General features: G+C 45.1%; 1 long non-coding RNA gene and 1 pseudogene across 1 annotated transcript in view; one reads left to right on the top strand and one right to left on the bottom strand.

Moving 5' to 3' along the window:
• LOC126481261 (uncharacterized) overlaps positions 1 to 24,962 on the top strand; it is a 583,716-nt gene that overhangs the window by 421,562 nt on the left and 137,192 nt on the right. The gene's annotated exons all lie outside the window — the stretch shown is intronic.
• On the bottom strand, positions 12,816 to 12,933 carry LOC126482998 (5S ribosomal RNA; annotated as a pseudogene).

Below are 24,962 nucleotides of genomic sequence, written 5' to 3'. Positions count from 1 at the left end.
TGCAGTACTCGAAATACCATGAGTTTCATTATAACCACCTGATATTTCAGCAAGGTATCTGAAGCATTCCGATTTTTCTGTTTTACCGTACTATGTAGTCAGGTTATGGAACGCTGTTCGAATGGAGGCTATGCACGCCGTTTTCTCAAACGCAATGTGGAAGCCAGCTCTTCCTGCTTGCTCGTGCAACCTGTTTATCTGTCTCTCTGTCTCTTGACAAGATCGCCAAGTCATCGTCGAATGCCACGCACATATAAAGCTCCTATATGATCGGCTGAACAGTATCTCGGTTAGTTATCTCGTTACCGTTATTAGGTTCCGAAATGTTATTTTAGTTTTGCACCCAGTGATGTGATCGGACTGAAAGCAGTCACACAGCATTTGAGTCATCAGTCTTGTGACTGCTTTGATGTGGGCCGCCACGAATTCCTCTCCTGTGCCAACCTCTTCCTCTCAGAGTAGCACTTGCAGCCTACGTCCTCAAGTATTTGCTTCATGTTTTCCAGTCTGTCTTCCTCTACAGTTTTTGTCCTCTACAACTCCCTTTAGTTGCATGGAAGTTAATCCGTGATGTTCCCACTTCTTCTCAGTGTTTTCCATATATTCCTTTCCGCGCCGATTCTCCAGAGAACATCCTCATTCCTTACCATTTCAGACCACCTAATTTTCAACGTTCTTCTGTAGCACCGCAACTCAGATGCTTCGATTCTCTTTTTTTCCAGTTTTCCCGCAGTCCTTATTTCACTACCATAAAACGTCTTGCTCCAGACGTACGTTCTTAGAAATTTCTTCCTCAAATTGAGACCTACGTTTGATATTCATACTCTGATCTTGGCCAGGAATGTCCTTTTTGCCGGTCCAAGTCAGGTTCATATGCTGTCCTTGCTGTGTTCGTCATGGCTTATTTTGCTGCCTGGATAGTAGAATTCCTTAACTTCACCTATTTCGCAATCACCAATCTTGATGTTCAGTTTCTCGCTGTTCTCATTCCTGGTACTTCTCATTACTGTCGTGTTTCTTCGATTTAGTCTAAGTCTATATTCTGTATTAATTAGACTGTTCATTCCATTCAGCAAATCCTGTAATTCTTCACTTTCACTGATGATGGCAGTGCCATCAGCGGATCTTATCATTCACCTGGAATTTTAATTCCACTCTTTAACCTTTCTTTTATTTCCGTCTTTGCTTCTTCGATGTATAGTAAGAGCGAAAGACTACATTCCTGTCTTACACCCTTTTTAATCCGATCACTTAGTTCTTGGTCTTCCACTCTTTATTATTCCCTCTTTTCTCTTGTACATGTAGCTTATCCCTATTTTCCTCAAAATTTCGAACATCTTGCAGAACTTGACATTGTCGAACGCTTTTTCCTATGAACGTGTCTCGATGTCACTTTATCAACCGCAACGTCATAATTGCCTCTCTGGTGCCTTTACCTTTCCTTAAGCCAGGCTGATCGTCATCTAACACATTCTCCTTTTCCATTCTTCTGCATGTTATTCCTGTCAACAACTTGGATGCATGAGCTGTTAAGCTGAATGTGCGACATTTGTCGCACTTGTCGGCTCTTGCAATCTTCGGTATTGTGTGGATGATGTTTTTCCGAAAGTCAAACGGCATATTGCCAGTCTCATACATAACACACACCAACGTGAATAATAGTTTTATTGCCACTTCCACAAATGATTTTGGAAATTCTGATGGAATGATATCAATCCCTTCTTCTTTATTCGGTCTTAAGTCCTCGAGAGCTCTTTTAAAACCTGAACGTAATACTGCGTCCCCTATCTCTTCCATATCGGCTCCTGTTTCTTCTGCTATCACGTTATCGGGCAAGTTCCACCCGCTCATAGAGGCCTTCAGTGTACTCTTTCCACCTCTCCGCTCTCTCCTCTGCATTTACCAGTGGAATTTCCGTTGCGCTCTTAATGTTACCATTCTTGCCTTTAATTTCACCGAAGGTTGTTTTGACTTTCCCATATGCTGAGTCAGTCCTTTTGACGACTTTTTTTTTTTATTTCTTCAATGTTTTCGTCCAACCATTTCGGCTTAGCTTCCCTGCACTCCCTATTTATTTCATTCCTCAGCGACTTTTATTCGTGGTTTCTTCGCATTTATCTTCTTTGTACCGGTGTTTTCCTTTCCAGCTTCTGTGATTGCTCTGTTTTTGAGACGTCCATTGCTCTTCTACTGAACTGCCTACTGAGCTATTCCCTATCTCAGCATCTGTCGCCTCAGAGAGCTTGAAGCGTATCAGTTTCTTAGCGCTTTCGTATCCCACTTCTTTGTACACTGACTCTTCCTGAATACTCTCTTGAGCTCCAGTCTACTCCTCATTACATCTAAATTGTGACCTAAGAATATATCTGCTCCTGTGTATACCTCGCAGACCAACATCTGATTTCGGAATGTCTGCCTTATCAGGATGCAATCTAACCGATATCTGCCCGTATCTCCGTGCCTTTTCGAAGTACACCTCACCCTCTTGTGATTCTTGGACAGAGTAATCGCTATTACTAGCTGCAGCTTGTTGCAGAAGCCTTATTACCCTGTTTCCGAGACCTTCCTGCCCGGTGGGAAGTCGGGCAGTGAGGAGACAGCTAGGTGGCAGTTAGGCGTGTCCACTGCCCGCTACGCCTCGTGCCCAGAAGCGTGCGTCCCGGCGGCGGTCGGTGCTCGTGCAAATGAGCCGCGCTCGCCGCCGGCGCCGTCGCCATCTTGTGCGCCGCCGGAGGACTGCCTGCCTGCAGCGACGCCTCCCGCCACAGCCACGCCTTTGCGTCAGCCTCAAATTACCTCGGCGAGCGCCGCTTCCCGTGGGTACACACTTTCCAGGAGCCTCGAAGTCAGGGTGGTCCTTTGATCGTGACTGGTCCAAATATCTCACGAAATAAGCATCAAACGAAAAAAACTACAAAGAACGAAACTTGTCTAGCTTGAAGGGGGAAACCAGATGGCGCTGCCATAGGTCAAACGGATATCAACTGAGTTTTTTGAAAATAGGAACCCCCATTTTTATTACATATTCGTGTAGTACGTAAAGAAATATGAATGTTTTAGTTGGACCACCTTTTTCGCTTTGTGATAGATGGCGCTGTAGTCACAAACGTATGGCTCACAGTTTTAGACCAACAGTTGGTAACAGGTAGGTTTTTTAAACTAAAATACAGAACGTAGGTACGTTTGAACATTTTATTTCGGTTGTTCCAATGCGATGCATGTACCTTTGTGAACTTATTTCTCAGAACGCATGCTGTTACAGCGTGAGTACCTGTAAATACCACATTAATGCAATAAATGCTCAAAATGATGTCCGTCAACCTCAATGCATTTGGTAATACGTGTAACGACATTCCTCTCAACAGCGAGTAGTCCGCCTTCGGTAATGTTCGCACATGCATTGACAATGCGCTGACGCATGTTGTCAGGCGTTGTCGGTGGATCACGATGGCAGATATCCTTCAACTTTCCCCACAGATAGAAATCCGGGAACGTCAGATCCGGTGAACGTGCGGGCCATGGTATGCTGCTTCGACGACCAATGCACCTATCATGAAATATGCTATTCAATACCGCTTCAAACGCACGCGAGCTATGTGCCGGACATTCATCATGTTGGAACTACATCGCCATTCCGTCATGCAGTGAAACGTAGCAACATCGGTAGAACATTACGCAGGAAATCAGCATACATTCCACCATTTAGATTGCCAGCGATAAAATGGGGGCCAATTATCCTTCCTTCGATAATGCCGCACCATACGTTAACCCGCCAAGGTCGCTGATGTTGAACTTGCCGCCGCCATCGTGGATTTTCCGTTGCCTAATAGTTCACATTATGCCGGTTTACATTACTGCTGCCGGTGAGTGACGCTTCGTCGCTAAATAGAACGCGTGCAAAAAATCTGTCATCGTCTCGTAATTTCTCTTCTGCCCAGTGGCAGAACTGTACACGACGTTCAAAGTCGTCGCCATGCAATCCCTGGTGGATAGAAATATGGTACGGGTGCAGTCGATGTTGATGTAGCATTCTCAACACCGACGTTTTTGAAATTCCCGATTCTCGCCCAATTTGTCTGCTACTGATGTGCGGATTAGCCGCGACAGCAGCTAAAACATCTACTTGGGCATCATCATTTGTTGCAGGTCGTGGTTGACGTTTCACATGTGACTGAACACTTCCTCTTTCCTCAAATAACGGAACTATCCGGCGAACGGTCCGGACACTTGGATGATGTCGTCCAGGATACCGAGCACCATACATAGCACACGCCCGTCGTGCATTTTGATCACAATAGCCATAAACCAACACGATATCGACCATTTCCGCAATTGGTAAACGGTCCATTTTAACACGGGTAATGTGTCACGAAGCGAATACCGTCCGCACTGGCGGAATGTTACGTCACACCACGTACTTATACGTTTGTGACTATTAAAGCGCCATCTATCACAAAGCGAAAAAAGTGGTCCAACTAGAACATTCATATCTTTGAGTACAACACGAATATGTAATAAAAAATGGAGGTTCCTATTTTTAAAAAAGCAGTGGATACCCGTTTGATCTATGACAGCGCCATCTAGCGGGCCAACCATAGTGCCATCTGGTTTCCTCTTCAAACTAGACGAGTTTCGTTCTTGTAGTTTTTTAGTGTGATGCTTATTTCGTGAGATATTTGGCCCGGTCACTATCTATGGACCACCCTGTATAAACACATGACAGTGACTTCATGGCATCTACACTGAGGTGACAAAAGTCATAGGTGCAACGGTAGTAGTACGTGGGCGAGTTATTCGTCCAGCTAGGGCTGGTATTGAGGAGAGATGAACTTATCGCTGGCTGGCCCAGGGCACAGAGCGCCCCGGGGCCAGCCCGACTAGTTGACCGTTTCCGGCCAGCCACGCGCAGACGGCAGCAGCGCCACCGGAAACTGGTAAATCCTTACGCTGCCGATTTGGTCCGCTGATAATGCTCCAGAAAATGGCGGAGTGCCAGATAATCTTAAAGACGGCGATGTTACACCTCTTTGAGAGTCTATAATAATTCACGTCAAATACTAAGACAACTCTGAATACATGGGTGATAAATGAGGCCCATCAAATGACACAACAGTGTTTCAGTAACTCTAAAAGTACAGAAGTTAATAGTTCACAGTGAATAAACGTGTACACAATGAACCACTGAACTAAGGGGAGGTTTACTATCTTTTGGTTCAAAAAATCGATTTTTTTTTAAAATTGCATTTTTGGACCCATAAAAGTGTTTAGAATCCACCCCTGAAACGGTTTTTCCGAATACGGAACGGAAATGTTTGTTATTCGCGGTTGAACAGAAAAATGCACCTGCCTCAAATCGGCCTTTTTCACGCACCAGTTTTTTTTTCTTTCGGAGGACGAGTTATTGTACTGGTGCTTGGAAGGAAACACGCAAAATTCAAATGAAAGTTTGAACACGTGTGCTTGGGAGTTAGCCCCCAAGCATTTGCATTCTGGTGCGAAGACTGTGGAGATTGCGACTTTCCTGGCAGTGAGCAGCTTCAACGAAGTATATTCAGCAATTCTGAAGACCATGATAACGATGGACGTCACCCTGCGACTCTATTCGACGCAGTTCGCCAAGAATTCGCACGACCACCAGAATCAAGCGGCCGAAAACCGCTTGTCACGGCCGTACGAGCGGCTCTGGAGCAGCGCAGGATGGCCCAGATCGAGCAGAACGCCCACTATGAGGAAGAGGAAGGACTAGTTTATGGGCCCGGAATAGAAGATTGAACGTACATTGCATAATATTGCATTTATGTGTAGTCAAAACTTCAAACGCGTGTTTCTCGAAATGACTGTATTTTTATCGCGCGGTATGGTAGCTTCAAATCTACTGAACCGATTGGCATGATTCTTTGTTTCCGACGAAGCTAACTAAATTGTCTAGGAGTTCTACCACTTTCCGATACATCAACTATAAATATTTTTATTTGGTCGACGAAGTCGAAAAGTCGTTGAAAAAAGCCCTATTTTACACAAATGGCCGACATTTTGTTCCCTATTGTCCAAATAAGCGAGCTGCAACTCCTAAAGAATCTTATATAATTCGCTAACGTCAACTCAATTTTGATTTCAGACGAGCCGGCTGACCTGTGACATACCGCGCGTGGAGGTCTACATCGAAATTTTATTTCGTTCCGAGGGCACTTACGCCTTTGTTCTTCGACATTTCTGGTCGAAAAAATTGTAATTTGTAGAGGAAATATCAATAAACATTTTGTCGAAATTTGACATTGATATCTGTAACACATACCGAAAAACCAATTCTCGGAGAGCGTGCTTATTTTGGGCCAAAGATAGTAAATCTCCCCTTAATAACAAACGTTATACCGGATGACGGCATTGCACTATAGCTATGATACTAAACAGCCACTCATTTGTATCTATTTTATTTATTAATGTCTTTTATATCTACTTTAATGCGGAAATTTTTGTTAGAACATCATATTCTCCACATTTACACAGCAAATGAGCACAGCATCAATACCTCTTGATTTGTCATTCATGGCTTTTTATTTAATGAACAATTTACTATTTTGCCAGTAACTTCATTAAAATGCTAACTGCATGTGCTATTAAAAAACTGTGCTAATTTATAAGTGGTCAGTTACATGTGTTAACGGACACCAAGATTGAAAAGAGAACCAAAAGACTCTTCTATTGAGGTGGTCTAAATCATTCATTACATAATATTTAGCGAAAATAAGTTGCCATTTATCGTGAGCTCACTTGCTCAAGAATAGAGGCTTATTTGTTTATGGACAAACCTTTATTTATGACTATTGTGAATGGTTTGAGGGTAACGGAATATTTATAACATTCTTTTATTTAAACATTGTTCTAATATATTAGTTCCGTGCGGTAAGCGGTCAAGACGTGTCAAATCATGTCTGTATTATCTAAGAACAATATATTTTCGATAGGGATGGCCTTCAGCCAATGGAAAGCAGGCAGGATTCAAGTAGAGACTGGATTTTTCGAGTGAAGAACTCAAGGGAATGATTTTGGATACTTTACGTCGAGTTATCGAAGAAGACAGACCTGCCTGTGGCAATGTGCATGATTCGATCGTGGAGGTGTTTGATTCTGGGCACTGAACGGCTGCTATCATACTTCTGAAGGGGTTTCATATTTCAAGAGGTCTCAATGTGTTACAGGATAGGACTCTAACTTCTTCCGCTCGTATCGCAGAACTGAGGACAGACAGACTATGAGTTACTATTCTTTGTATCACGTGTGTTGATTTGTTCAAATGGTTCAAATGGCTCTGAGCACTATGGGACTTATCATCTGAGGTAATCGGTCCCCTAAAACTTAGAAATACTTAAACCTAACTAACCTAAGGACATCACACACATCCATGCCCGAGGCAGGATTCGAACCTGCGACCGTAGCAGCAGCGCGGTTCCTGAATGAAGCGCCTAGAACCGCTCGGCCACAACGGCTGGCTGTTGGTTTGTGATTCATCATGTTGCAGTCTGAACTGTTTTGAGCTGATGAATATTTCTTGTCTGCGATGCTTAGTTTTCGCGGTCTTTGATAACAAGTTAAATGGTTCAAATGGCTCAGAGCACTATGGGACTTAACATCTATGGTCATCAGTCCCCTAGAACTTAGAACTACTTAAACCTAACTAACCTAAGGACAGCACACAACACCCAGCCATCACGAGGCAGAGAAAATACCTGACCCCGCCGGGAATCGAACCCGGGAACCCGGGCGTGGGAAGCGAGAACGCTACCGCACGACCACGAGATGCGGGCTGATAACAAGTTAGTTTTGGGGTTTTGCTACCATTCTCGTAATGCTCCCAGCGTAATTTTAGTGCATTTGATAAGGGTATTTTCTCTCCGTATTTTCACTGAATATCGTAGGACCAGTTTATTTGAGATGTTCTTTCATTATTCAACCGTCTGCATCAGTTACGGTCGTCAGAATAGAACCCTTTTTATTAAGTTATTCTTTTATCCTTTATTTTATATTTCCTCGTATTTTCTTTTATCCAATGCATATACTATTTGACTGCAGGATCACCGCTACAGGTTATTTTTTGTGGGAATTGGCTGCGGGGCATGAAAGCAGACGTTTGCTGCTCGCCCCTATGACTATATCTAGCTATTCCTTTTTAAACAGCGCCGTCCATAGTTCATGTAAACTAACTGCAGGTAAAGACGCAATTGGCTTGCTCATATGGGATGCTGTTTGGGAGAGCAACTCAGCAGCAGTAACCGTTAGGTACCATCGCATGGGACACCTCAATGTAGTGTCGGACCTCCTTTTGCCCGGCGTAGTGCAGCAACCGACGGGACACGGACTCAGTAAGTCGTTGGAAGTCCCCTGCAGGAATATTAAGCCATGCTGCCCATACAGCCACCCATAATTGCGAAAGTGTTGCCGGTGCAGAATGTTGTGCACTGACCTCTCTATTACGTCCTATAAATGTTCGCTAGGATTCATGTCGGGCAATGTGAGTGGCCAGTCCATTCCCTCGAACTGTGCAAAATGTTTTTCAAACCAATCGCAGACAACTGTGACCCAGGGATGTGACACAATTGTTTGGGAACGTCAAGTCCATGAATGGCTGCAACTGGTCTCAAGCTAGCCAAACATAACCTTTTCCAGTCAATGATCGCTTCATTTCGACCGTAGTATCCAGTATAGTCCATGTAAACACAGCCCTCACCATTTTGAAGCCACCGCCAATTTGCACAGTGCCTTGTTGACAACTTGGCTCCATGGGTTTATGAGGTCAGCGCCACACCTGAACCCTACCAACAGCTTCTACCAGCTAAAATGGGCCTCATATGACGAGGCCACGGTTTTCCAGTAGTGTAGGGTCCAGTCGATATGGTTGCGATCCCCGGAGTGACCCTACTGGCAATTTCATGCTGTTAGCAAAGGTACTGGTGGCGGTCGTCTGCTGCGACAGCCTGTTAACGCCAAATTCGCATAACTGATACGTTCGTCGTACGTCATACATCGATTTCTGCGGTTTTCTCAGGCAGTGTTATTTACCTATTAGCACTCACAACTCTACACAAACCAACACCACACGAACACCGCTTCTTCCAGTCGTTAAGTGAAGGCCGTCGGCCTATACCTTAAACGCGTGAAGTGAGGTAATTCCTAAAATTTTGTATTCTCACCAATTCTTGACACTGCGGATCTCGGAATAATGAATTCCGTAACGATTTCCAAAATGGAATGTCTAGCTCCAACTACCATTTCGCGTTAAAAGTCTGTTAATTCCTGTCGTCCGGCTATAACAATTATTTGATTTCCTTTAAACCGTTTCCGCGCCTTCAGTTCCCGTGTATATCCCGTGCATATCGCTATCCCATGACTTTTTTTCGCCCCAGTGTAATTTACCAGAATGAAAACTGTTACTATCATAGCACAAAAAACGAAAATATGTCCTTGCGAAGATAGGGATATAAAAGAAGGGAATTAGCTTTTCGACTTCTCTGGCAGCTTCAAAGACATCTAGATCAAAACATATTGATATATTCAAATTTTTTTACTTCTTACTCTTATTATCCACGTCACGTATAATAATGCATCGTGTCAAATAAAGTAACATATACATAATGTCATCCGCCTAACAACAAATCCTCCCCCCCCCCCCCCCCCCCTTACCCAGAAATTTTACATCTCCAGAAAAACGTCTTTAGCTTTTACATGTATGCTCTTCAGCCATGTCATTTTCTACGTATATTGTTGATTGTGGCTGGCCAGCCTTCTGGATTTTGGGCACAGAATCACGGATTTAGCGTATAATCCACAAGACGCAGGTGTGCTAACACTTTGTAGCTAAGAGAGCTCACTCTGCTGGTGAAGTAGGGTTAACTCGTAAAAAAGTACGAATATGTCAAGACGTTTTGATTTAAATCTCTTTGAAGCTTCCAGATAAGTCGAAAATCTGGTTCCCTTATTTTACATCCCTAACTCTGAAGAAACTACAAAAAGGTGAGAATTTAAGGAGATGGGACCTGGATAAACTAAAAGAACCAGAGGTTGTACAGCGCTTCAAGGAGAGCATAAGGGAACAGTTGACAGAAATGGGGGAAAGAAATACAGTAGAAGAAGATTGGGTAGCTTTGAGGGATGAAATAGTGAAGGCAGCAGAGGATCAAATAGGTAAAAACACGAGGGCTAGTAGACACCCTGGGGTAACAGAAAAAATATTGAATTTAATTAATGAAAGGAGAAAATATAAAAATGCAGTAAATGAAGCAGGCAAAAAGGAATACAAACGTCTCAAAACTGATATCGACAGGAAGTTCAAAATGGTTCAAATGGCTCTGAGCACTATGGGACTCAACTGCTGAGGTCATTAGTCCCCTAGAACTTAGAACTAGTTAAACCTAATTAACCTAAGGACATCACAAACATCCCTGCCCGAAGCAGGATTCGAACCTGCGACCGTAGCGGTCTTGCGGTTCCAGACTGCAGCGCCTTTAACCGCACGGCCACTTCGGCCGGCGATCGACAGGAAGTGCAAAATCGCTAAGCAGGGATGGCTAGAGGACAAATGTAAGGATGTAGAGGCTTATCTCACTAGGGGTAAGATAGATACTGCCTACAGGAAAATTAAAAAGACCTTTGGAGAAAGGAGAACCACTTGCATGAGTATCAACAGCTTTGATGGAAACCCTGTTCTTAGCAAAGAAGGGAAAGCAGAAAGGTGGAAATGGAAGAGGATGTAGATGATGATGAAATGGGAGATATGATACTACGTGAAGAGTTTGACAGAGCACTGAAAGACCTGAGTCGAAACAAGGCCCCCGGTGTAGACAACATTCCATTAGAACTACTGATAGCCTTGGGAAAGCCAGTCCTGACAAAACTCTACCATCTGGTGAGCAAGATGTATGAGACAGGCATAATACCCTCTGACTTCAAGAAGAATATAATAATTCCAATCCCAAAGAAAGCAGGTTCTGACAAATGTGAAAATTACCGAACTATCAGTTTAACAAGTCACAGCTGCAAAATTCTAACGCGAATTCTTTACAGATTAATGGAAAAACTGATAGAAGCCGACCTCGGGGAAGATCAGTTTGGATTCCGTAGAAATGTTATAACACATGAGGCAATACTGACCCTACGACTTATCTTAGAAGAAAGATTAAGGAAAGGCAAACCTACGTTTCTAACATTTGTAGACTTAGAGAAAGCTTTTGACAATGTTGATTGGAATACTCTCTTTCAAATTCTGAAGGTGGCAGGGGTAAAATACTGGGAGCGAAAGGCTATTTACAATATGTACAGAAACCAGATGGCAGTCATACGAGTCGAGGGGTATGAAAGGGAAGCAGTGGTTGGGAAGGGAGTGAGACAGGGTTGTAGCCTATCCCCGATGTTGTTCAGTCTGTATATTGAGCAAGCAATAAAGGAAACAAAAGAAAAGTTCGGAGTAGGTATTAAAACCCATGGAGAAGAAATAAAAACTTTGAGGTTCGCCGATGATATTGTAATTCTGTCAGAGACAGCAAAGGACTTGGAAGAGCAGTTGAACGGAATGGACAGTGTCTTGAAAGGAGGGTATAAGATGAACATCAACAAAAGCAAAACGAGGATAATGGAATGTAGTCGAATTAAGACGGGTGATGCTGAGGGAATTAGATTAGGAAATGAGACACTTAAAGTAGTAAAGGAGTTTTGCTATTTGGGGAGCAAAATAACTGATAATGGTCGAAGTAGAGAGGATACAAAATGTAGACTGGAAATGGCAAGGAAAGCGTTTCTGAAGAAGAAAAATTTGTTAACATCGAATATAGATTTAAATGTCAGGAAATCGTTTCTGAAAGTATTTGTATGGAGTGTAGCCATGTATGGAAGTGAAACGTGGACGATAAATAGTTTAGACAAGAAGAGAATAGAAGCTTTCGAAATGTGGTGCTACAGAAGAATGCTGAAGATTAGTTGGGTAGATCACATAACTAATGAGGAGGTATTGAATAGAATTGGGGAGAAGAGGAGCTTGTGGCACAACTTGAATAGAAGAAGGGATCGGTTTTTAGGACATGTTCTGAGACATCGAGGGATCACTAATTTAGTATTGGAGGGCAGCGTGGAGGGTAAAAATCGTAGAGGGAGACCAAGAGATGAATACACTAAGCAAATTCAGAAGGATGGGGGCTGCAGTAGGTACTGGGAGATGAAGAAGCTTGCACAGGATAGAGTAGCATGGAGAGCTGTATCAAACCAGCCTCAGGACTGAAGACCACAACAGCAACAACTCTGGCCAGGACAATTCGCCGTTTTTTTGCTAGGATAGGAGCATTTTTCATTCTGCTTCCCAACTTTTACTCTACCTTAATTTTGACGTTAGAGTGCCTTAGCTTGGCAACTTATGTAGATTTTTGTTGACTCGGGCGACGACTGATCCGGTATACTTTTTTTTCCGAGCCGTGGTGCTTATGTCGTGACATCGGACAAAGCTTTCACAAAACTGCAGGACGACCGTTAATTATATGTATTTGTCTATCTTTTTATAAAATCTGAACCGTTTTCCGCACAGGTTTGAAACATAGATGTGCCGCGCTCAAAAGAAAAACGTAAACTCCGTCCACAGCCCCTGTCGAACCCAGCGGTACCGACCGATCGCCGTGTCATCCTCAGACCACAGTCGTCACCGGCTGCGGATATGGAGGGGGCATGTGGTCAGCACACCACTCTCCCGGCCGTATGTCAGTTGCCGAGACCGGAGCCGCTACTTCTCAATCAAGTAGCTCCTCAGTTTGCCTCACAAGGGCTGAGTGCACCCCGCTTGCCAACAGCGCTCGGCAGACCGGATGGTCACCCATCCACGTGCTAGCCCAGCCCGACAGCGCTTAACTTCGGTGATCTGACGGGAAACGGTGTTACCACTGCGGCAAGGCTGTCGGCGCGCTTCAAGAAAGCTCACAAAAACGTGTTTCTTTTTGCACGTAAAATGCGAATAAAGCTACATTTTTGAAGTGAGTGCTCTGTTACATGTTAATAATGTATTTTTTAGTTATTAGATTCACTTTAAACCGTTTCCGCGCCTTCAGTTCCCGCAGGAACTAATTTTACGTGCTATGTTTAGCTCGAATTTAAACCACCTTACTCGTTTTAATTTTATCTGTTTGTCTATCTTTGCAAAGTTTGAACCGTTTCGTACAAGTATGAAACACGGAAGTGGAGCGCTTCAGAAACCTCTCAGAATAACGTGTTATTTGCACGTAAAAACCAAATGAAGGATGATTTTTTCCAAACGGTTAAAATTTATCTTAGACGAGGACGCGATACACCGGTGGAATAAATTTCAACCATCCTTTCTCGCTGCAGTTCGCAGTTATTTAAGGGTGACTGATTTTGCACGTAAAATTCGAACGGTGCAAATTCAGTGATGCCACTGGCTGAACAATAATTTTAGCGCAACTGAAATCTTTTGCGAGAGGAATTAATCGACCCACACTATCTGCGCCAGCTCCGGTTCGTCGTTCAAACCTTGCTTCGCCAGAAGATGATGGGTACGAAACTCATCTAAACGTTGCGACAAGACGACGCCACCACTCGGCTGATAACCCGAGAATAATTCATCAGTGGAATACGCGGAGAAAGACTGCAATCGCATATACCTTGCTTAATATTCTGTAAGATATACTGAAGAGCCAAAGAAATTGGTAAACCTGCCTAATATTGTATAGGGCCACCGCGAGCACGCAGAAGTGCCGCAACACGACGTGGCACGGACTCGACTAAAGTCTGAAGTAGTGCTGGACGGAATTGACACAATGAATCCCGCAGGCTGTCCATAAATTAGTAAGAGTACGAGGGGGTGAAAATCTCTTCTGAACACAACGTTGCAAGGCATTCCAGATATGTTCAATAATGTTCATGTCTGGAGAGTCTGGTTCCCAGCGGAAGTGTTTAAACTTGGAAGAGTGTTCCTAGAAACACTCTGTAGCGATCCTGGACGTGTGAGGTGTCGCATTGTCCTGCTGGAATTGTCCACGTCCGTCGGAATGCACAACGGACATGAATGTACGCTGGTGATCAGACAGGATGCCTAGGTACGTGTCACCTGTCACAGTCGCATCTAGACGTATCAGGGGTCCCATATCACCCCAACTGCATATTCCCCACACCATTAAAGAGCCTCCATCACCTTGAACAGTCCTCTGCTGACATGCAGGGTCCACGGATTCACGAGGTTGTCTTCATACCCGTACACGTCCATCCGATTGATACAACTTGAAACGAGACTCGTCCGATGAGGCAATGTGTTTCCTGTCATCAACAGTCCAATGTCTGTGTTGATGGGCCCAGGCGAGGTGTAGAGTTTGTGTCGTGCAATCATCAAGGGTACACGAGTGGACCCTCGCTCCGAAAGCCCATATAGATGATGTTTCGTAGAATGGTTCTCACGCTGACTCTTGTTGATGGCGCAATACTGAAATCTGCACCAGTCTGCGAAAGGGTTGCACTTCTGTCACGCAGAACGATTCTCTTCAGTCGTCGTTGGTCCCGTTCTTGCAGGATCTTTTTGCGGCCGCAGCGATATCTGAGGTTTGATATTTTACCAGATTCGTGATATTCACGGTGCACTCGTGAAATGGTCGTACGGGAAAATCCGCACTTCATCGCTACCTCGGAAATGCTGTGTCCCATCACTCGTGCACCGACTATAACACCACGTTCAGACTCATTTAAATCCTGATAACCTGCCATTTTAGCACAGTAATCGATCTAACAACTGCGCCAGACACTTGCTGTCTTATATAGGCGACGCCGACCGCAGCGCCGTATTATGCCTGTTTACATATCTCTGTATTTGAATACGCATACCTATACCAGTTTCTTTGGCGCTTCAGTGTAGCTACTGCAAAACATATATTCTAGTGGGTATACGGATGGCCGGTGGTCCGAGCTGAACCAAAAACGTTTTACCCCATATTCGTAGCTCAAATAGGAAGCGAGCACCAAGACACCCCCTACTCCCACCCCCAATTGTAACATACACTCCTGGAAATGGAAAAAAGAACACATTGACACTGGTGTGTCAGACCCACGATACTTGCTCCGGACACTGCGAGAGGGCTATACAAGCAATGATCACACGCACGGCACAGCGGACACACCAGGAACCGCGGTGTTGGCCGTCGAATGGCGCTAGCTGCGCAGCATTTGTGCACCGCCGCCGTCAGTGTCAGCCAGTTTGCCGTGGCATACGGAGCTCCATCGCAGTCTTTAACACTGGTAGCATGCCGCGACAGCGTGGACGTGAACCGTATGTGCAGTTGACGGACTTTGAGCGAGGGCGTATAGTGGGCATGCGGGAGGCCGGGTGGACGTACCGCCGAATTGCTCAACACGTGGGGCGTGAGGTCTCCACAGTACATCGATGTTGTCGCCAGTGGTCGGCGGAAGGTGCACGTGCCCGTCGACCTGGGACCGGACCGCAGCGACGCACGGATGCACGCCAAGACCGTAGGATCCTACGCAGTGCCGTAGGGGACCGCACCGCCACTTCCCAGCAAATTAGGGACACTGATGCTCCTGGGGTATCGGCGAGGACCATTCGCAACCGTCTCCATGAAGCTGGGCTACGGTCCCGCACACCGTTAGGCCGTCTTCCGCTCACGCCCCAACATCGTGCAGCCCGCCTCCAGTGGTGTCGCGACAGGCGTGAATGGAGGGACGAATGGAGACGTGTCGTCTTCAGCGATGAGAGTCGCTTCTGCCTTGGTGCCAATGATGGTCGTATGCGTGTTTGGCGCCGTGCAGGTGAGCGCCACAATCAGGACTGCATACGACCGAGGCACACAGGGCCAACACCCGGCATCATGGTGTGGGGAGCGATCTCCTACACTGGCCGTACACCACTGGTGATCGTCGAGGGGACACTGAATAGTGCACGGTACATCCAAACCGTCATCGAACCCATCGTTCTACCATTCCTAGACCGGCAAGGGAACTTGCTGTTCCAACAGGACAATGCACGTCCGCATGTATCCCGTGCCACCCAACGTGCTCTAGAAGGTGTAAGTCAACTACCCTGGCCAGCAAGATCTCCGGATCTGTCCCCCATTGAGCATGTTTGGGACTGGATGAAGCGTCGTCTGACGCGGTCTGCACGTCCAGCACGAACGCTGGTCCAACTGAGGCGCCAGGTGGAAATGGCATGGCAAGCCGTTCCACAGGACTACATCCAGCATCTCTACGATCGTCTCCATGGGAGAATAGCAGCCTGCATTGCTGCGAAAGGTGGATATACACTGTACTAGTGCCGACATTGTGCATGCTCTGTTGCCTGTGTCTATGTGCCTGTGGGTCTGTCAGTGTGATCATGTGATGTATCTGACCCCAGGAATGTGTCAATAAAGATTCCCCTTCCTGGGACAATGAATTCACGGTGTTCTTATTTCCAGGAGTGTATTTGTTACAGCGTGGGTCAAACGATACTGTTTCCCAAAGGTTTAATAACACACAAACAAACACAATGCGATAGTATGAAGCAAGTGCGTTACTTCTCTAAAATGTTATTATTGTATTGTGCTTGTGTGGGCGGATTTCGTAACTGTGAAAGCCAGCGGACCGAGATACTTCTTGTACTGCTCAAACGCCATTGTCCCCTACCTGCATCTTCAGGTCTGCGCTGTATCATATAACGTATGCACCCAATACTCTGCATACAGCATGTGTATGTGAGCACGGGAAATACTCTGCCTTCCAAAACCAGTGAAATACTCGGAAGGGGAGGAAGAGGCGAAATAAAACCTCACAGATTGAGAGGCTGTGCGATTTTATTTCAGTGATTTCAAAATCGAGTCAAATTTACAAAGAATTTGTCAGTATTGGGCTCTTTATAATTGCAACTTTCCATCTCCACCCTCTGGCCTGGGTGCCGATACTGATTCGGATGGGAAAGGTGTCATAAGGCCCTTGTATCCTCTGCTGAGGCAACCTGACCCGTAACTGTTTTATCCTGCGTTCCAACACTGGGATGGATCTGATGTCTGAGATGGTCCCACAAGTGTTCTATCTGGGATGTACAGGGCTATTACAAATGATTGAAGCGATTTCATAAATTCACTGTAGCTCCATTCATTGACATATGGTCACGACACACTACAGATACGTAGAAAAACTCATAAAGTTTTGTTCGGCTGAAGCCGAACTTCAGGTTTCTGCCGCCAGAGCGCTCGAGAGCGCAGTGAGACAAAATGGCGACAGGAGCCGAGAAAGCGTATGTCGTGCTTGAAATGCACTCACATCAGTCAGTCATAACAGTGCAACGACACTTCAGGACGAAGTTCAACAAAGATCCACAAACTGCTAACTCCATTCGGCGATGGTATGCGCAGTTTAAAGCTTCTGTATGCCTCTGTAAGGGGAAATGAACGGGTCGGCCTGCAGTGAGCGAAGAAACGGTTGAACGCGTGCGGGCAAGTTTCACGCGTAGCCCGTGGAAGTCGACGAATAAAGCAAGCAGGGAGCTAAACGTACCACAGCCGACGGTTTGGAAAATCTTACGCAAAAGGCTAAAGCAGAAGCCTTACCGTTTACTACAAGCCCTGACACCCGATGACAAAGTCAAACACTTTAAATTTTCGGCGCGGTTGCAACAGCTCGTGGAAGAGGATGCGTTCAGTGCGAAACTTGTTTTCAGTGATGAAGCAACATTTTTTCTTAATGGTGAAGTGAACAGACACAATGTGCAAATCTGGGCAGTAGAGAATCCTCACGCATTTGTGAAGCAAATTCGCAATTCACCAAAAGTTAACGTGTTTAGTGCAATCTCACGGTTTAAAGTTTACGGCCCCTTTTTCTTCTGCGAAAAAACGTTACAGGACACGTGTATCTGGACATGCTGGAAAATTGGCTCATGCCACAACTGGAGACCGACAGCGCCGGCTTCATCTTTCAACAGGATGGTGCTCCACCGCACTTCCATCATGATGTTCGGCATTTCTTAAACAGGAGATTGGAAAACCGATGGCTCGGTCGTGGTGGAGATCATGATCAGCAATTCATGTCATGGCCTCCACGCTCTCCCGACTTAACCCCATGCGATTTCTTTCTGTGGGGTTATGTGAAAGATTCAGTGTTTAAAACTCCTCTATCAAGAAACGTGCCAGAACTGCGAGCTCGCATTAACGACGCTTTCGAACTCATTGATGGGGACATGCTGCGCCGAGTGTGGGAGGAACTTGATTATCGGCTTGATGTCTGCCGAATCACCAAAGGGGCACATATAGAACATTTGTGAATGCCTAAAAAAACTTTTTGAGTTTTTGTATGTGTATGCAAAGCATTGTGAAAATATCTCAAATAATATAGTTATTGTAGAGCTGTGAAATCGCTTCAATCATTTGTAATAACCCTGTATTTGGGAGTCTTGTTGGCGGCAGGGGCGCTGAACATCACGCAGAAAGTTCATAGAGACATATGCCGTGTATGGATGAGCATTATCCTGCAGAAAAATGGCACCACGGTGCTGTCGCGTGGGAGGTAACACGTGAGGACGCAGGCTGTCCATGACGTATGATTGTGCTTTTAGGGTCCCCTCATTCACTAACATCTGTGTGGACCTGAAATCACACCAGATGGCTCCGCACACCATGACACCAGGATAGCGCAGAATCACGACTCACTGCTGCACAGAGTGCGATGCCGTTCTTCAGCAGTCGGCCACGGCACCCCTCCACACGCAGCCCTTTCTCCCATGTTACTCGCAGCTGGGCCTCGGACGGTAATTCCCCACTTCCGCTGCTGCCGTTCCCCGGCCAATGTTGTTACAGGGAGTCCATTACCTGTTCTCGGATGGTAGCAGCTGATGTGAAGGGGTTACAACTGCTTTCCGCACGATAACGTGATCCTTTCTTTTGGTGGGCAGACGAGGTGGACCGGAACGATGAGTGAGTCTACCATCACGTTTCCATGCTCTCCAACATCGGTCCACTGTCACATCTGAATACCTGACGGATCTAGATATTGTGCGATTCGACCACTCGGCCAGATACAGACCCACCACGAGGTCCCTTTCTAACCTTGTCAGCTGCAGGTAACACTATCTCACAGAAGTATCCGGCATCTCCGTGTCCTTCATAGTCATCACTCAACGTCTGGCGCTGTGTATGACCCTTATATATTCTTTGAGACCTGACAACAACACTAAACACGAAGAAGACAGATACAATGTAGTGACCGTTTTACCAGCCATAAAGAATTGCAACTCTAATACATATCCATACGTATTATAAAAATGTATGTACTTCGTATACAGGGTGTTACAAAAACGTACGGCCAAACTTTCAGGAAACATTCCTTACACACAAATAAAGAAAAGATGTTATGTGGACATGTGCCCGGAAACGCTTAATTTCCATATTAGAGCTCATTTTACTTTTGTCAGTATGTACTGTACTTCCTCGATTCACCGCCAGTTGGCCCAATTGAAGGAAGGTAATGTTGACTTCGGTGCTTGTGTTGACATGCGACTCATTGCTCTACAGTACTACCATCAACCACATCAGTACGTAGCATCAACAGGTTAGTGTTCATCACGAACGTGGTTTGACAACCAGTGCAATGTTTACAAATGCGGAATTGGCAGATGCCCATTAGATGTATGGATTAGCACGGGGCAATAGCCGTGGCGCGGTACGTTTGCATCGAGACAGATTTCCAGAACGAAGGTGTCCCGACAGGAAGACGTTCGAAGCAATTGATCGGCGTCTTATAGGGAGCACGGAACATTCCAGCCTATGACTCGCGACTGGGGAAGACCCTAGAAAGACGAGGACACCTGCAATGGACGAGGCAATTCTTCGTGCAGTTGGCAATAACCCTAATGTCAGCGTCAGAGAAGTTGCTGCTGTACAAGGTAACGTTGCCCACGTCACTGTATGGAGAGTGTTACGGGAGAACCAGTTGTTTCCGTACCATGTACAGCGTGTTCAGGCACTATCAGCAGCTGATTGTCCTCCGCGGGTACACTTCTGCGAATGGTTCCAACAATGTGTCAATCCTCATTTCAGTGCAAATGCTCTCTTTACGGATGAGGCTTCCTTCCAACGTGATCAAATTGTAAATTTTCACACTCAACATGTGTGGGCTGACGAGAATCCGCACGTAATTGTGCAATCACGTCATCAACACAGATTTTCTGTGAACGCTTGGGCAGGCATTGTTGGTGATGTCTTGATTGGGCCCCATGTTCTTCCACCTTCGCTCAATGGAGCACGTTATCATGATTTCATACGGGATACTCTACCTGTGCTGCTAGAAAATGTGCCTTTACAAGTACGACATAACATGTGGTTCATGCACGATGGAGCTCCTGCACATTTCAGTCGAAGTGTTCGTACGGTTCTCAATGACAGATTCGGTGACCGATGGACTGGTAGAGGCGGACCAATTCCATGGCCCCCACGCTCTCCTGAACTCAACCGTCTTGACTTTCATTTTTGGGGGCATTTGAAAGCTCTTGTCTACGCAACCCCGGTACCAAATGTAGAGACTCTTCGTGCTCGTATTGTGGACGGCTGTGATACAATACGCCATTCTCCAGGGCTGCATCAGCGCATCAGGGATTCCATGAGACGGAGGGTGGATGCATGTATCCTCGCTAACGGAGAACATTTTGAATATTTCCTGTAACAAAGTGTTTGAAGTCACGCTGGTACGTTCTGTTGCTGTGTGTTTCCATTCCATGATTAATGTGATTTGAAGAGAAGTAATAAAAGGCGTTCTAACATGGAAAGTAAGCGTTTCTGGTCACAGGTGCGCATAACATATCTTCTTTCTTTGTGTGTGAGGAATGTTTCCTGAAAGTTTGGCCGTATCTTTTTGTAACACCCTGTATGTGTATGTTCCACATCTCCTCGTAAACCACTGGACCGATATCAACTAAAGTTCGTACACCTATCTCTAACTGTCAGGAAACGATTTATACGGGAGTAAGGACCACCTACCTTTCATATTTCAGGAGATATCACGTCATAAATAATGAGATGGGTGAAAAATGCCTCATCAAGCATGAAATTTTAATGCATTAATTCTTAACTACTAAGAGACTCCTACAGCCGGGTCAAGGACACCTGGCATCGCTTTTGAAAGCTTTCGGCTGTGGAGCACGTGTGGGATGTGATGGGACGAGAAGTGATTCGTGCGACTCGTCAACCGACAACTCTTACATAACTGCGTGAACAGGTCGAGTAGGCGTGGAGCAACGTTTCCCAGGAAAGTATTCCCCATCTGTACGATCGTCCTGATGCCAGAGTCAGCCCCTGCATGGCCGCCCATGGAGGCTGCAGCACGTACTGACATGGGTGTGTCAGCATGGGTCAATATCTGGTACCTCAGAACAGCTTGTTCTACTCGTCTGTAAATGGAATCATTTCATGTACTCCATATGCACTGTTCCAACTACGAACCTTGAGTGAATTGGAAACCTTGAAAAGGGTGTCCTAATTTTTTTCCGGCAGTGTATATCAGCTGTACACCGTACCAGCCCTGTCAGCTATTGTATCACAGACACAGTCCCTTTGACTGTTCAGAGATGTCACTAAACCCGTCCAAAGAAGTAAACATCCGTACATGAGCAGCGCCGATTGGACGGAGGCGGTCCGACAGTCGACAAGTTCCAGTCATTCCACCAGGAAGGAGGTACACAGATCGTGTTGTCTGTAGTTCAACTACGCCTAGACGGTCAATACCGCGGTTCGATCTCGTCCGCATTGTTATTTTGTGCCAGGAAGGGGTCTCAACAAGTGTCCAGGCATCTCGGAGTGAATCAAAGCGATGTTGTTCGGACATGGATGAGATACAGAGTGACAGGAACTGTCTATGACATGCATCGCTCAGGCCGCACAAGGGCTACTACTGCAGTGGATGACCACAATCTACGGATTATGGCTCGGAGGAGCCCTGACAGCAACGCCACCATGTTGAATAATGCCGTTCGAGCAGCCACAGGACGTCATGTGAGGACTCAAACTGTCCAAAATAGGCTCCATGAATCGCGGCTTCACTCCCGACGTCCATGGCGAGGTCCATCTTTGCAACGAGACACCGTGCAGCGCAGTACAGATGGGCCCAACAACACGCCGAACGAACCGCTCCGAACTGGCATCACGTTCTCTTCGCCGATGAGTGCCGCATATGCCTTCAGACAGACAATCGTCGGAGACATGTTTAGAGGCAGCGCGGTCAGGCTCAACGCCTTAAACACTCTGTCCAGCGAGTGCAGCAAGGTGGAGGTTCCCTGCTGTTTTGGTGTGGCATTACGCGGGGCCGACGTACGCCGCTGCTGGTCACGGAAGGCGCCATAACGGTTGTGCGATACGTGAATGCCTTCCTCCGACCGATAGTGCAACCATATAGGCAGCAAATTGGAGAGGCATTCGTCTTCATGGACGACAATTCTCGCCCCCATCATGCACATCTTGTGAATGACTTCTTTCAGGATAACGGCATCGCTCGACTAGAGTGGCAAGTATGTTCTCCACACATGAGCCCTGTCGAACATGCCAGGGATGGATTGAAAAGGGCTGTTTATGGACGACGTGACCCACCAACCACTTTGAGGGATCTACGCCGAATCGCCGTTGAGATGTGGGACCATCTGGTTCAACAGTGCCTTGATGAACTTGTGGATACTATGCCACGACGAATACAGACATGCATCAATGCAAGAGGACGTGCTACTGGGTATCAGAGGTACCGGTGTGTACAGCAGTCTCGATCACCACTTCTGAAGGTCACGCTGTACAGTGGTACAACATGCAATGTGTCGTTTGCATGAGCAATAAAAAAGGGCGGAAATGATGTTGATGTTGATCTCTGTTATAATTTTCTCTACAGGTTCCGGAACTCTCGGAACCGAGGTGATGCAAACCTTTTTTTGATATGTGTATGATAAGGCTTCATGCGTCGGTGAGGCACTCAAGCTACCCGACCTCTGCAATGTACATGGTTCTTGATAAATGTGTCATTCACATGTATATAATTCAAGGCCATTGATATATATAAGGAAAAGGAATGTGATTTCTTAGCAATCGTTAGCATTTTCTCTCCCTCGAATTTCGAATTATTCAGCACAACATTTTGTATTCTGTTTGTTAATTGTGACCTGGACTACTTTTCTGTACAGTCACCAGTTTCATAAAACTTAAATTTTTGCAGGAGAATAACATGATCTTCACAATTAAACGCTTTGGAAAGATCAGGAAAAAGAAATCAACTCGTGATAGTTCGTCATTTAATGTTCGTAATATTTGGTGAGTGAATAAGTAATTTTTTTCAACTTAAATATGAGATTACACTTGAGTACATTACTTTATCGAACATTTTTGAAAAAGAGGTCAATAAGAAAACTGAACGATAATTATTTAAATCTTACGTGTTGTCTGTATTTGAAAGAGGTTTAAAATGGCATATGTTATTGGTTAATCTGTACGGAAAAATTCCGCGTGCCAGTGACCCATTACATGTATCACAAAGAACATTACTTACTAAGTTGAAACGACTCTTAAGAATTATGTTTGAAACTCCGCCAACACCATAAGAGCTTTTGTTTTGTGAAGTTTTATTTGGCAATTTGTGGTAAGGTCTTATGAGCCCAAAATGCTGAGGTCATCGGTTCCTAAGCTTACGCACTGCATAATCTAACTTAAACTAACTTACGCTTAGGACAACACACATACCGATGCCCGAGAGAGGACTCGAACCTTCGACGGGGGGAGCCGCGCGGACCGTGACAATGCGCCTGAGACCGCTCGGCTAGCTCGCGCGGCCAGAACTTCTATAATTTCATTAATTTCAATGTAGGGTGTTGCTGCTACTTCTACTTGCTTGGGGCTTGTGAAAGAAATTTTTCTTATAATCTCTTGATGCTTCAGCTGAACCACTAAATTCTGTCTTTCCGCTACATTCAGAATTCGGCTACATTCAGAAAGTGATTGTTAAAAACACTCGTGATTTGTGGATTATCAGTTACAACATTCGCATTCAGTTTAATTGTGATAGTTTGTTGTGCACCACAATTGCAGTACAGAGTATATGAATGTTGATGAATGACTTAAAGTGATAAATTTTAATAATATTAACAAAATTTAGATGTGAAATTTTGATAATGGAAATCATGATAAAGTACCACAATTTGTTCTCAGATACATAAATAAACATTTCCCCTCAAAATTGACCATTAAACTGTCAAATGCAAACCAATATTATAACAAAATTGTATAGTCCCTTAATGAAGCTATATGTTAGCTACACTTAATTTGATAACTCAGTAATCCCCTAAGAAACAAATTAGTACGCCACAAAAATTTCATATACACTTTCCCAACACATTTTAGCAACGTTTTCTGACATATTTCCTTTTTGAGCTATAAAATATGTGATTTTTATCCGATTAAATATCGTATTTTCAAAAACAAAGCACAAAATTATTCCATCACCTTTCGGGCATATATCCGGCATAGTATTATTTCTTCTTCGAGTGTGTTGGCTCATAACGGTATAGCCATTTTAAAGGTGAGTCTGTGACAAAACTGAAACCATGTGGCGCAATACTGTACCGTGTCAAGTGATTTTAACAGTGTCACCGACTCATCAGAAATCTTCACTGTGAAGACATTGTATTTCCGACTACATATGCATAGAAACGTCGCTTTTTCTTGCCAACATCAAGTATGGGAACAAAATTTGGCTAATGGTGTAATATTTAGTAGTGACATCAACAGTTCTCATTCCAAAAGCTTCATTAATGCGACGTAGTTTTTCCGACGTGTTTTTGTACTCATTTCAAGGAGAGCAGGTCATTCAAATTTGTTGTTCGATGCCCGTGGTATTGAGAGTCGCCTGTGGGTTGATTCAATGAAGGGAGAAGACGACGTATAGCTGCAGATGTATTTGGCTCGGGACAGCGTTGTGACAGC

The sequence above is a fragment of the Schistocerca serialis genome, chromosome 5 (assembly GCF_023864345.2).
Source record: "Schistocerca serialis cubense isolate TAMUIC-IGC-003099 chromosome 5, iqSchSeri2.2, whole genome shotgun sequence".
NCBI classification, from domain to species: Eukaryota; Metazoa; Arthropoda; class Insecta; order Orthoptera; family Acrididae; genus Schistocerca; species Schistocerca serialis.
This window is presented reverse-complemented; position numbering and strand designations above follow the sequence as displayed.